The sequence below is a fragment of the Dama dama genome, chromosome 8 (assembly GCF_033118175.1).
Source record: "Dama dama isolate Ldn47 chromosome 8, ASM3311817v1, whole genome shotgun sequence".
NCBI lineage: Eukaryota > Metazoa > Chordata > Mammalia > Artiodactyla > Cervidae > Dama > Dama dama.
In genome coordinates this window covers 28,598,781-28,612,885 of record NC_083688.1, presented here as the reverse complement: position 1 = coordinate 28,612,885, position 14,105 = coordinate 28,598,781, and the positions used below count along the sequence as shown (strand labels likewise).

The 14,105-nt window shown below is 39.3% G+C and overlaps 1 non-coding gene across 1 annotated transcript; it reads right to left on the bottom strand.

The window, feature by feature from the left end:
- Positions 1–565: 565 nt before the first annotated feature.
- TRNAC-ACA (transfer RNA cysteine (anticodon ACA)) lies at positions 566–637 on the bottom strand. The gene has a single exon. It is a non-coding gene; the product is annotated as a tRNA-Cys (tRNA).
- Between the last annotated feature and the right edge of the window lie 13,468 nt (positions 638–14,105).

The window sequence follows — 14,105 nt, the reverse complement described above, 5'->3', positions numbered from 1 at the left end:
AAAAAAAAGCAGAAACAAATAAAATTTTAACTAAAAAGTGGTAAACCTCAAAGTCATAGAGAAAACATAAGAATTTTTCAATAATTCTGATGTGACAATAAAGCTGATGTGATAATCAGCTTTATTAGCACTGTGCCAATGACAAAAACCATTTTTTTTAAAAAGATTGAGAAAACTGACATAAAACTGTAAAATCTCTGAGGTAGGTGGGAAAGAAGCTCAAGAGGGAGGGAATATATGTATACGTAGAGCTAATTCATGTTGAACAGCAGAAACCAACACAACATTGTAAAGCAATTATCCTCCAATTAGAAATAAACTTTTAAAAAATGCAAAATTGCTATATTGCAAAGCAAATCAACAGCAGAGCTAAACAACAAAGTGGAAAAAGCATTTGCAACATGCTGGAAAAAGAAGAGTATTACTAAAGTATGAAAAGTGAAAGTTAAGTTGCTCGTTCATGTCCAACTCTTTGCAACCCCATGGACTGTAGCCCACCAGGCTCCTCTGGGATTTTCCAGGCAAGAGTACTGGAGTGGGTTGCCATTTCCTTCTTCAAGGGATCTTCCCAACCCAGGGATCGAACCTGGGTCTTCCGCATTGTAGGCAGACGCTTTACCATCTGAGCCACCAGGGAAGTCACATTATTATTAAAGTATGGATTGTGCTTAATCGCTCAGTCATGTTCAACTCTTTGTGACCCTATGGACTGTAGCCTGCCAGGCTCCTCTGTCCACGGGGATTTCCAGGCAAGAATACTGGAGTGGGTAGCCTATCCTTCCTCCAGGGGATCTTCCCAACCCAGGAACTGAACTGAGGTTTCCTGCATTGTAGACGGATTCTTCACCAACTGAGCTACCAGGGAAACTCAGTTTCTGCAGAGGTAGAGGTAGATGGTTGTTACTGCTGTTTAGTCACTGGCAAATGCTCTTGGCAAGTGCCAAGTTGTAGTTGACAGGGCCCCCTTGTGGTCATAAATCCAACAATACTTTGGGGGGGCATTTCATGACCATTTTGTCCCGAGTTGCTAGGAAGGCTCATTCCCAGTTCTGAAGGTTTTTGCTGATAGGCCATTCAATGTTTATTCACTTTCTATCTGACTTGTAATTTAACAAGTCAGATAGAAAGTGAGTAAATGGCACAAAGAAGCACTCCATAAAAGAAGACTTGAAAATGGCCCAAATTCATATTTAAGATGTAGAACCTCACTAATGATTACAGACAAGCAAATTAAAACAAGATTAATTTTTTCCTTAGATGGACAGGATTAAAAAGATTTCTAACAGCCAATTGTTGACAAGAGTATGTGGAGACAGGTAACCTGACATCTTGTTGATGGAAGCTTAAATTGGCACAGTCCTTTGGAGAGCAATTTGGAGAAGGATATCAAAATTTGAAATGTACATATGTGCTGCCCTCCTTTAAATTTATTTTATTTTATTTATTTTTTGGGGAGTAGGGATTTACTCCACACGGCATGTGGGATCTTAGTTCCCACATCAGGGATCAAACCCATGCCCCCTGCATTGGGAGGGCAGAGTCTGAATCACTGGAACACCAGGGAAGTCCCTAAATTTATTTTAATAAAATAATGGTACAAGTATGCAAAGCTGTATTGAAAAATTAGCAACAACCTAAATGATTATCAAAAGAGGTTTTTGTTAATAAATGTACCAGACTAAAAGGTGTCATGGATACCAAGCAGGTGTTATGAAAGATAAGGAAGGTCTTTACATATTGACACAAAGGATACAATGTTAAAGTGAGAAAAACAGCTTACACAATTCCAGGTATAAGGTGATCTTTAGTTAATATGTAACCCACTGGGGCAAGGTGGATGCTCACCGTTAGCAGTTGTTATCTCTGTGGGGGAAAATTTCAAGGGAAATTTTCTGTATTATTTACATTTTTTGTAAGGAGCATGTGTTACTTGTATGATAACTAAAGTCAATAAGTATTTCGTTTTGAAAAATCAAGGAAGACGTACACTATTTATGCTGTTCTTTAAAGGATTTCTGCACCTATTCTTTTATTCAACAAAATTATTAAGTTTATTATATGAAAAACCAGTGTCTCAGGGATAGGGGTGGACACAAAAAATACTTGGACCTGAACCCTGGAAACCTCCCTCTACTTCCTGACACCAAACCAATACTCTAACTGGGCCCCCTGCACACCTTCCTCCTTGCTTGTGCATCAGAGTATTTGCATCCCTCAGCCAACTCAAAGCCAGTCTGTTTCCTAGAGTCCATTTCCCCATCATTTTCTCAGAAGCCTCACACTATTAATTACCATCTTTGCTTTATTTTCACCTTCTCCTTCTCTCTTGCAGTCTACTTGTCCTCAATGAAACTGGTCAAGTCTCTTCCATACTAATTTTGGAAGGAAGGGAGGGAGGGAGGAAATACATTCTGGACAGAATGATTTAGGAGGAGGAAGAGCGAGGGAAGAGGAGAAAAGGAGAGGAAAGAGACTTCTTGAGTGTATTTTCCAACCTTAACATTCTTAAAGAAAGGTGTTAGCTTGACTATAATAAAAACATGATAGAGAAAGCAGTATAAAGACAAGATCAAGAAATCAGCAGAGAAGATGTTCTCTTCCCCTTTGACCGAGAAGGCTGGTCCCGTCCCAGTGCCTGCCTCGAGCTGCCCTCTCTCGGCATCAGAATGTGGCTGATCTCTACAGTGGATGACTCATCTGTCTCCAGGTATCACTCAGTCTTTCCTCCCCTACGGCCAGATTTCTAGAAAACAAGGGTTGGCTTGCCCGCCCTTTCTTTATCTCCTGTCCACTCCTTAGCCCCGCCACTCCGCCAAAACCGGTTCTCCCCACGGACCCCTCTCAGTACTGACTTGGATTCTCAGGAGCATTTGACAACAGCCTCTCATGTCTGTCCTTTCTTGGTATCCTTTGACAGTGTTTCCTCCTCAGCCTGACCTGTTGGTGCTGCGGGTCCCAGCACTCAATCCTGAGACCCTTGCCTTCCTCTCTCTACCCTCTTTTCAAGGCAGTCTCATCCAAGGTGGTATGTTAATCAGTGTACAAACACCAGTGACCTCCCGGAGATATTGGCTCATTGCTGTCTACATTTGGATGTCTCATAGAAGCATTTGTTCATCCATTCATTCTATTAGCACTGACTGACTATATGTTAGGAATTACATGAGGTATTGGATAAAGAGTGAAGAACAGACTAGGCATGCTCCATGCCCTGAGCTCAGGAGCTGCCCTCAACCAACGTGCTCCTCCATGTTTTCATCCCAATAAACAGCACAATAGCCACCCACCTGCTCAAGGCAGAAATCTGAGAGTTAGGGCTGACTCTTTGCTTTCCCTTATCCTTCCTGTGGGGGACACACTCTAAACTGATAACCCCCCTCCACAGAGTTATGTTTTTGTATAATCCCTTCTCCTTGAGGCAGAATCTGTGACCTGCTTTCTAGTCAGTAAAATATAGCCAAGATGACCGATGCCAGCCTCTTGTTTAGGTTGTGTTATATGGCAAGGGTGACAGGATGTCAGCTCCATAGTTACATTCTAAGACTCCATCCTGCAGGCTGAAGTGAGAAAGACATCCTTCCTGGTTTTAAAGAATTAAGCGGTCATATTTGTCAAGGGAGTTGTGGGGATAAGGTGGTTTTGACGGCCAGAAAGAAAATGGAGGGCTTCCCTGGCAGGCTCAATGGTAAAGAATCCATCTGTCAATGCAGGAGACATGGGTTCAATCCCTGGTCCAGGAAGATCCCACATGCTGCAGAGCAACAAAGCCCGTGAGCTACTACTATTGAGCCTGTGCCCTAGAGCCTGTGCTCTGCCACAAGGGAAGCCACGGAGATGGATTCTGCCAATCACTTTGGAAGTGGATCTTTTCCCAGTTGAACCTCTGACGAGACCACAGTCCCAGTCAGCACCTGGGCTGAAGTCTGCTGAGATCCTGAGCAGACGACCCAGTCAAGCTATGCCTGAACTTCTGACCTATAGAAACTGTGAGCTAATAAATGGGTATTATTTTAGGTTGCTAAGTTTCTGGTAGCTTGATACTCAGCATAAAAAAACGAATGCAGCACCTATTCAATCCACCACCAGAACTTTTTGATTCCTTCACTGCAATAACTCTAAAAACATCTAATTCTCTCCATCTTCCCTAGTCCACCCAGAGCAGACTGTCATCCTCTCCAACCCAGACAAATAGAATAGCCTCCTGATCTCCCCTGTCACATTTGCGCATCCTATCAAAACAGGGCCAAGACATGAGAGAATCCAAGGCAAGTGAATAATTTGGCTTTCCTTCAATTCAACCTTTATTCACCAGAGATGAGGAGATATTGTCTATTAATAAGAGTAGTATGTCTCTCTTTTTATGCTAAAATGAGAGGCTCAATATATGTGATTTTTTTAAAGCAGATAACTTCTTGGGAGGCATATGAAACCACTCAAAATTTAAATAAAGCACTAATTTCCTGTGAATAGCACAACCTATTGCATTATTCATATTTAGCAGTTCAGCTAACTTTACTTAAATGACAGTCCTTGGCTGACTTATCTCAGGTTTAGAGGTACGGCTTGTGTATGTCTATCACAAGTTTTTAATTTTGGGAAACAATTTATTTTTCCTTTGTTGCTTCTGCTGTTAGTGTCAAGTCTAAGAATCTATTCATAAATCTGAGGTCATAAAGATTTTACACCTATGTTTTCTTCTAATAGTTTTATAGTTTTGACATTTATATTTAGGTTGTTGATCCAGTCTGAATTAATTTCTGTATAAATAGTGAGATAAGGGTACAACTCTCTTCTTTTGCATAAGGTTATCCAGTTGTCCCAGCATAATTTGTTAAAGAGACTCTTGTTTCCCCCACTGAATAGTCTTGGCCCCCTTGTCAAAAGTTAGTTGGCCATAGACGTTGGGTTTATTGGTGAATTCTCAGTTCTATTCCATTGGTCTATATATGTCTGTTTTTATGTCAGTACCGCACTGTTTTGATTGCTATAGCTTTGTAGCAAGTTTTTATTTTTGTTTGCTTTTGGTCATACTGCCTGGCATAAAGGATCTTAGTTCCCCAACCAGAGATCAAACCTGTGCCCCCTGTAGTGGAAGCAAGAAATCTTAACCACTGGAGCACTAGCAAAGTCCCACTTTGTAGTAAGTTTTGAAACCTCAAAGTGTGAGTCCTCCAATTTTGCTTTTTAAAAATCTCATTTTGGCTATTTAGAGGCACTTGCAGTTCTCTCTAACTTTGAAGATCAACTTCTTCATTTAGGCAGAAAGGCTACTGGAATTTTGCCAGGGATTATGTTGAATCTGTAAGTTGCTTTGGAGAATATTGCCAACTTAACAACATCAGGTCTTTCAGTTTGTGAACACTGGGATGTTTTTTCAATAATTCAGGTCTTCTTTAAATTCTTCTTTTAGCCAAGCTTTGTAGTTTTTAGTGTATGAATCTTTCACCTCCTTGGTTATTCTTATTCCTGGGTAATTTATTCTTTTAGATGCTATTGGAAGTAAAACTGTTTTAACTTCCTTTTCAGATTGTATATAGAAATGCAACTGATTTTTGTGTTGATATGGTTCCCAAAAGTTTTACTGAATTCTTTAATTAGCTCTAGCAGGGGTGTGTGTGTGTGTGTGTGTGTGTGTGTGTGTGTGTGTGTGTGTATTCTATGTGATTTTCTTTATATAGAATCATGTCATTCACAAATAAGGGTAGTTTAATTCTTGTGTTCCATTGTGGATGTTTTTCCTTTATTTTTATTGCCTAATTGGTCTGCTAGGACTTCCAGTACAATGCCAAAAACAATGGTGAAGGTAGACATCTTTGTCTTGTTCCTGGTGTGAGGGACAATGTTTTAAGTCTTTTAAAATTGTGAATGATGTTAGTTGTGGGTTTTTTCATAAATATCCATTATAATGTTAAGGAAATCCCCTTTTGTTCCTAGCTTCCTGAGTATTTGTATCATTAAAAAGTGCTCTACTAAAAAAAAAAAAAAAAGCGCTGCATTACATCAAATGCCTTTTCTGCATCTATTGAGATGTTCTTTTTTTTTTTTTTTTGCTGTTAATATGATGTATCACATTGATTGATTTTCTTACATTAAGCCACTCTGCATTCTTGGAGTAAATTCCACTCAGTCATGATATTCTTTATTCACTAAGTCGGGTCTGACTCTTTTGTGACCCCTGGACTGTAGCTTCTCAGTCCATGGGATTTCCAGGTAAGAATACTGGAGTGGGTTGCCATTTCCTCCTCCAGGAGATCTTCCCAACCCAGGGATGTAACCCACATCTTCTGCATTGGCAGGCAGATCAGTTACCACTGAGCCACCAGGGAAGCCCCGCTGGTGGTATACAATCTTTTTAATGTGCTGTTTGGCTTGGCTTGCTACCATTTTGTTCAAGATTTTTTCATATATATTCATAAAAGATAGAGTAGTTTGCTTTTCTTGAGGTATCTGTGTCTGGCTTTGGTATCAAGGCAATGCTGGCTTCACAGAATGTGTTAGGAAGTTTTCCCTTCCTCTTCTGTTTCTTGGAAGAGTTTGGATAGAGTTGGTATTAATTATTCTTTACACAGGGGGCTTCCCAAGTAGCTCACTAGTAAAGAATCCACCTGCAATGCAGGAGACGTGTGTTTGATCCCTGGGCCAGGAAGATCCCATGGAGGAGGGCATGGCAACCCACTCCAGTATTCTTGCATGAATACTGCAAGAATTGCATACTTCATGCATATGAATACTGCATGAATCCACGAACAGAGGATCCTGGCAGGCTACAGTCCATCGAGTCGCAGAGTCGGATACAATTGAAGAAACTACACACACAGATATTCTTTACATGGTTAGTATAATTCACTAGTTAAATCACCTGGGCCTGGACATTTCTTTTTTTATTTTTTTCATGATTTATTAGGTTCTTTATTAGGTTCTATTTGTTTTTTTTTCTCTTATTTTTTTTCCATTTATTTTTATTAGTTGGAGACTACTTTACAATATTGTAGTGGCTGGACATTTCTTTCTTGGGAGGTTTTTGATTATTGATTTAATATCTTTTTCTGGTTAGAAGTCTGTTGATATTTTCCATTCCTTCTTAAGTTTTGGTCATTTCCACATATCTAAAAATTGTTCATCTACATTATCTAATTAATGGGCATACAATTATTCATAATATTCTCTTACAATCCTTTTAATTTCTGTAAGGGCTTCACTTGTCTGATTTTAGTTACTTGTATCTTCTCTTTTTTCTCTTAGTTAAAAGTTTTTCAATTTTGTTGGATCTTTTTAAAGAAAAGAATTCTCCTTTTGGTTTTATTGGTACTCTGTTGTTTCTCTATCCTCTATTTAACTATGCTCTAGAGTTAGTTATGGGCTTTCCTTTCTTTGCCAGCTTTGGGTTTAGTTTGCTCTGTTTTCTAGTTTCTTAAGGTATGAACTTAAGGTGTTGATCTGTAAATATCCCCCTGAGGACTGCTTTCACTGCATCCCATAAGGTTTGGTATATTTTAATTTTCATTCATATCAAAGTATTTTCTAATTTCCCTAGTGACTTCTTCTTTGATGTATTTGTAGTTAGAGTATGTTGCTCAATTTCCATGCATTTGTGAATTTTTCAGTTTTCTTCTGTTACTGATTTCTAGTTTCATTCTCAAGTGGTTGAAGAAAATGTTTTGTATGATTTTGATCTTTTAAAATTCATTGAGATTTCTTATGGCCTAACATACGGCTTATCCTAGAGAATGTTGCATGTACACTTGAGGAGAATGTGTATCTGCTGTTGTTGAGTGGGATGTTCTGTATGTGTTAGGCTTACTTGATTTGTAATATTCTTCAAGTCCTCTGTTTCCTTACTGATCTTCTGCCTAGATATTCAATACACTGTTTAAAGTGAGATATTGAAAGCGAACTGCAATTATTATTGTAGAATTATCTATTTCTCCCTTTAATTCTATCAGTATTTGCTTCTTATATTTTGGGACTCTGTTGTTTGGTGTGTATACGTTTGTAATGACTGCTATTTTCTCAATGAACTGATCCTTTTATCAATACATAGCATTCTTCTTTGTCTCTTATAACAACTTTTAACTTAAAATATATATTTTCTGGTGCTAGTATAACCACCCCACCTCTTGTGCTTACTATTTACGTAGAATATATTTTTCCAATTCTTTCAACCTATTTGTGTCTTTTCTTCTTTAGTTTCTCTTAAGCAGTGTATAGCTGGATCACAGGTTTTTATATGTTCTGTCAATTTCTATCTTTTAATAAAGTGAGCCTATCAATTTACATTTTAAATGATTACTGATAATAAAGGACTTACTTCTACCATTGTGCTATTTCTTTTCTTCGTATCTTAAATCTTTTTTCTCCTTTATTTCCTTGAATACACTCTACTTTGGTGTATGACTGATTTTTCTAGCGTACAATTTTGGTCCTTCCTTCATTTTCTTTTCCATACTTTTTTTTTTTTTTTTTTAGTTATTATCAGTGGTTACCCTGCAGGTTACAACAGACAACCTAAATTTATAAAAATCTAGTTTGAATTGATTCCAGCCCCCCAACCCCAATATGACCTCCAGCTTCTGTCTTTAAGACTGAAAGCAACAAATTTATGGCTGTTTTAAAACAGTCACCTTCCCTATTTTGGCCATTGGGGTTCAGCAGGATGAAGGTTCAATCAAGAAGCTACTGTCTTTATTTTTAAATGCAGTGTTAGGTACAGCTTTTTTATACTTTGATTTTATTATACTCGAAACTAAAATGCAGAACTATCCAGTTCAGTATTGGATATCCCTATTACATGTCAAGAGGATGACATCTGGAGTCTAAATCCCAATTCAATGATCAGTCACATGTAGCTACACATACAGCTTCAATCATCAGCTACATTTGGATACATTTGGATACCTTTGGATACATTCTTAGTCAACTGGCATCTCAGTTTCATCATCTATAAAAGAACTAATGGTAGTTCCTACTTCTTACAGTTATCACAGGAATTCAATGAGATACATGTAAAGTTCTTAAAATAGCACCAGCACCTAACACAGAACAAATCTTCAACCTGAATAAATGTTAACCATTACTGTGTTTTCAGCTGTCTGCCTCCTGGCATTTCCCTCCCTCCCCATTCAGCTCTACCCCACAATTTACCAGTCTGCTTTTACTTTCTGCAAGATGTCATGGTCTCTTGCCTCTAGGCCTTCACGTATGCCTCTTTATCTGCTTGGCTAATTCTTATTTCTAAAACAGTCAGAGGTTTTTTCATATCCATCCATTTGAAGTTTGACAATGCCAAGGACAGGGAGTAATAAGAACCCTTGTATGTTGCAAGCGGGAGTATAAATTGGTACAATTTTTTGGAGAGCAATTTGGCAACAGCTGGAAAAGTTAAAGGTATCCATAATCTGCATCTCAATAGCTACACTCCTAGGGATATACGCTAAAGAAACCTTCACACCTGTACACAGGAAATATGTATAAGAATGTTCCATACAGCACTGCTTTTTATAGCAAAAATACTGAAAAGAACTTTAGTGTCCTTCTTCTACAGGAGAGTAGATAAATACCCTGGTGATCATAACACATAATCACATACTGGAATGCTGCTGTTGTTGTTCAGTTGCTAAGTTGTGTCTGACTCTTTATGATCCCATGGACTGCAGCATGCCAGGTTTTGCTGTCCTTCACTATCTCCTGGAGTTTGTTCAAATTCGTGTTCATTGAATCAGTGGTGCTAACCATCTCATCCTCTGCCGCACTCTTCTCCTTCTGCTTTCAATCTCGCCCAGCACCAGAGCCTTTTCCAATGAGTCAACTCTTCCCATCAGGTGGCCAAAGTACTGGAGCTTCATCTTCAGCACTGGAATGCTACATCACAATTAAAATAGCTTCATGTAACAACATGGGTAAATCTCAAAAATATATTGCTGACTAAAAGAAACAAGTTTCAAAAGGATATATTTATGATATTAATAACTAATAACAAAAAGTTTAAAATCATGTAAATTTGCTACACATTGTTTATGGATACCTGCATATGTAATAAAAGTGTAAAAACATGCCATGGGAAGAATAAACACCAAATGCAAGGTGATGGGTACCTTTGAGGAGGAGGGGGAAGAAGGAGAAAAGGGAATAGAGTTGGGTTGGGCTTCACAGAAAGTTTCAACTGTATTTCTTCTATTGAAAAAAAGCACTCATGCAAGTTTAATTATAAAACATTAAGATTCCAGAAAGCTGGGTGGTGGGACAAAGATGTTCGTTCAATTAGTCATAAGTTTAAATAAACCAAAAGCCAGATGAAGAAAATGGAAAGATTGGTTGAAAAATCTGTGTCATAAAAAGCATTTGGCGCTCTAGGTTCCCAAACAGTCAAATGATTACCCCTGTTTCCATCTGACCCATCCTATTTCCACCCCTTCCTCCATCTCTACCAACAGAGATTCATTTTCTATACATTCTAGCCCTAGGGAAGGCAGTGGGGAGGCACAGAGCTTACAATGGGATTAAGTGGAAGTGGCTTGGAACTTAGAATGCATTCTTAAGACTCTGGGAACACTCATAGCCAAGTTTATATGTCCCAAGAAACTAGAGGATGCTTCTCTGGAGAAAAGACCTCCCAATACTGACATTTGTGGGCCCTCTAAGAAATCTGGCACATCAGTGCTGTGCTTAGTCACTCAGTCGTGTCCAACTCTTTGCGACCCCATGGACTGTAGCCAACCAGACTCCTCTGTCCATGGGATTTTTCAGGCAAAAATACTGGAGTGGGTTCCCAAGCCCTCCTCCAGGAGAGCTTCCCAACCCAGGGATCGAACCCAGGTCTCCCACATTGCAGGTAGGTTCTTTACCAGCTGAGCTCCCAGGGAAGCCCAGCATGTCACCGGTACACCTCATAATAAGCCCACTCATCCAGTGCTTCTCACAACATAAGGTGCATTTGAATCACGTAGCAATCTTGTTAAAGTGCAGATTCTAAATCCACAGTTTATGGTGGGACCAGAGAGTCTGTATTTCCAAAAAGCTTCCAAAGGAAGCCAACGCTGCTAGTCCCTTTTGAGGAGTAAGGTGCTTGTCAACGCTTCTTGCCCACACACTCAGCCTCCACTCAGCTTTTTGGAATCTCATCCCTAAACATGAACAGGCTGCTAAAGAAATAAGACTTTTGAGGATGGCCATTAACATAAATGAGACAAAACAAAAATAAACAAGCAAAAAGAAAAACAACAAAAAAGAAATAGATCAAAGCAAAGAGAAGAAGAAAAACTAAAAAGAAACACACTGTAGTATCCTTAGAGAGAAGATATTCCTGTCCATAAAACATACAATATCCTCAGAAAGATAGAAGATACTCCTGTCAAATAAAACAAGGACAGGAACTTTCCCAGTGGTTTGGTGACTCCCGGTTTCATTCCCTAGTCAGGGCCCAGGTTCATCCTCCAGTCAGGGAACTACATCCCACATGCTGCAATTAAGACCCAGATCAGCCAAATAAATAAATATATAAAAGAGAAGAAGGAAAAAAAGAGAGAGAGAGAAGAAGGATAAAATAATATGGGAAGGGGAGTTGGGGGGAAAACGTCTTGGGAATTAAAAATAAAAAAACCTGAAACTTAAAATGGTTGAAGATAATGACAAGGAAATATCTCAGAAAAACAGAACAACAAAAACAAACAAACAATGGGTACAGAGTTTCAACTTTGCAAAATAGTTTTGAGACTGTTGCATTAAAATCCCAATAAATGACTTAACTAACTGAACTGTATACTTAAAAATGCTTAAGATGAGAAATTTCACATTATGTATATTTACAATTGAAAATAAAAATAAAACACACCAACCCAAAGCAACAGAAAACAGAAGAAAAAAATGAAAATATCAATCCAGAAATCTAACTTTTAAATAACAGGCATTCCAGAAAGTGAACAAGGAAAATGGAGGAGAAGAAATTATCAAGGAAATAAAGAAAATTGCCTCCAAAGATAAAGTACATGAGCTTCCATTTTGAATAAGTGCTCAGTTCAAAAAAATTAAGTCACAGCAAAGCAAATCATTATAAAATTTCCAACCCACAGACTAAAGAGAAAATCCTGAAGCCTCCAGAGGCAGAGAAGATGTAACATACAAAGGATCAGGAATATGAATAGGAATCAGGCTTTTCACAATAGTAACCTGAAAGGTAGAAGAAAATGAATAATACCCTCAAAATTATGACAGGAAATTATTTTCAAAACTTAAATTCAATAACCAGCCCAACTATAAATTCAACTACAAATCAAGTATTAAGATAAAATAGATTTTAAAATATGCGAAGATTCCAATATATCCCCCTATGCCTTTTCCTTTCAGTTACCAGAGGCGGTGCTTCAGCAAAACAAGGAAGTAAACTAAGAAAAGAGGAAGGCATGGGATCTGTGAAATGGGCAAAACCAGCCCAGGAAAATCCCAGAATGACAACTGTACAGCAAGTCTAGAGAGCAGTCAGTTCCGATTGAAACAAGAGGAAGGAGACTCTGGGACAAAGATTCTAGAGAAGAAATAGAACTTATGCATTTGAGTATACAGAAAATAACTGCCAGACTTTTGGACAGAGTCTTAAGAGCACTTTCAGGGGTGGGGGCAGCCAACTGTAGATAATACAAAAAACTAACAAGCAAGGGAAAAAAGGCAATAATTAACTCTAAGAAAAATTAAGGGCTGTATAAATTATAAGGCACAGTTGTAGTACACATTGGGTCATTGGTAAATAGTATTTGCATACATAATTTAAATGCTGATTATTGGTTTAACTAAAATTTTTACATAAATATGGGAGGTGGAGAACAGAAGAGATAGACTCATGTTCTTAACTGTCATGGCAGGAAGTCAACAAATAACCCTTAAAATGAACAAATCAAGAATTAGTAGTATATGGATTTATTTAGACATATGGATCTAATCTGGATGAATATGTAATAGAGTTGAGACTATTGCCTCTAAAGAGTAGGCCAGGGAACAACTTTTTTCATTACAAGCCTTCTAGTATATGTATGTATTTTAAAGTTACGTATCTGCATTATTTTAGTTCAATAAACAATGTTAAAACATTAGCATATAATTTGGGAGTAGTTTCAAATGGAAGTTTATCCATGGTCGGTAAGCAAAGAAATCCATTTTGAAGGGCTGTCTGGGCCTTGATGACAAGGGCTAGTTATTTGTTCATTTTTGCATTCCCCATCCCTCCCTTTACCAAGAGCACGTAGCAGAAAGTAAATCAATACATGTAAAGAGAATTCAACTACATTTGTTCGATTCTCCATGGAGAAAAAGACAAAGCAAGGCGCACAGGCATAAGACAGCCGCAGCACAAAAATGAGTTCATTTCCACATGCAGATAAGTTAATGTATGTCTCTGGCAGAGGCACTGGAATGAAACGGTTTCAAAGGCAGAGAAAAGTCACGTTCGGGGCACCTGGAGGCAAACTCTAGGCACAGAAATAGAGGCATGACAGGAATCCAGGCAGGCTTATTCACTTCGGTGACTTCTCATTCCTTTCCTTCCTTGACCTTGTTAACAATCCGTAGTTAGCTAAACTGAGAATGTGTTCGTTTCCTTCACCAGACTATAAGCTCCTCGAGGGCGGGACCTCTTGTGTTTCACTGTTATCTCCAGCGCAGAGCAGGAGCCCACCACACATTTGGTGAAATGAATGCGCGACGGTGCCGCTGGACAGCCATTGGTGTGGTACGAGGAAGGGTCACTGACAAGCGGAGAGCAAAGAAGCTGGCTGGGAGATGACAAGAGCGAGCTTCTTGCAGGGTCTCTGAAATTACAAGACCGAAAGAGTGGAGGTAAACATTTGGGGAGTACGGGACCGGACTGCCAGGTGGACCTTGGGGAAAGGCAGCAGCCCGAGAGGACTGTAGGGTTACTAGCCAAGAGGAAGGAGTTGGGACTACCGGCATCGCGCGTGCGCAAGCGCGGCACCCACTCCCCCTCCGCCCCACTCCTCCACCCCGCCCCACTCCTCCACCCCGCCCCACTCCTCCACCCCGCCCCACTCCTCCACCCCGCCCCCTGCCCGGCGCGATTGCGTGCGCGTGCATGAGGGGTCGGAGCGGAAATGGCGCCGCGG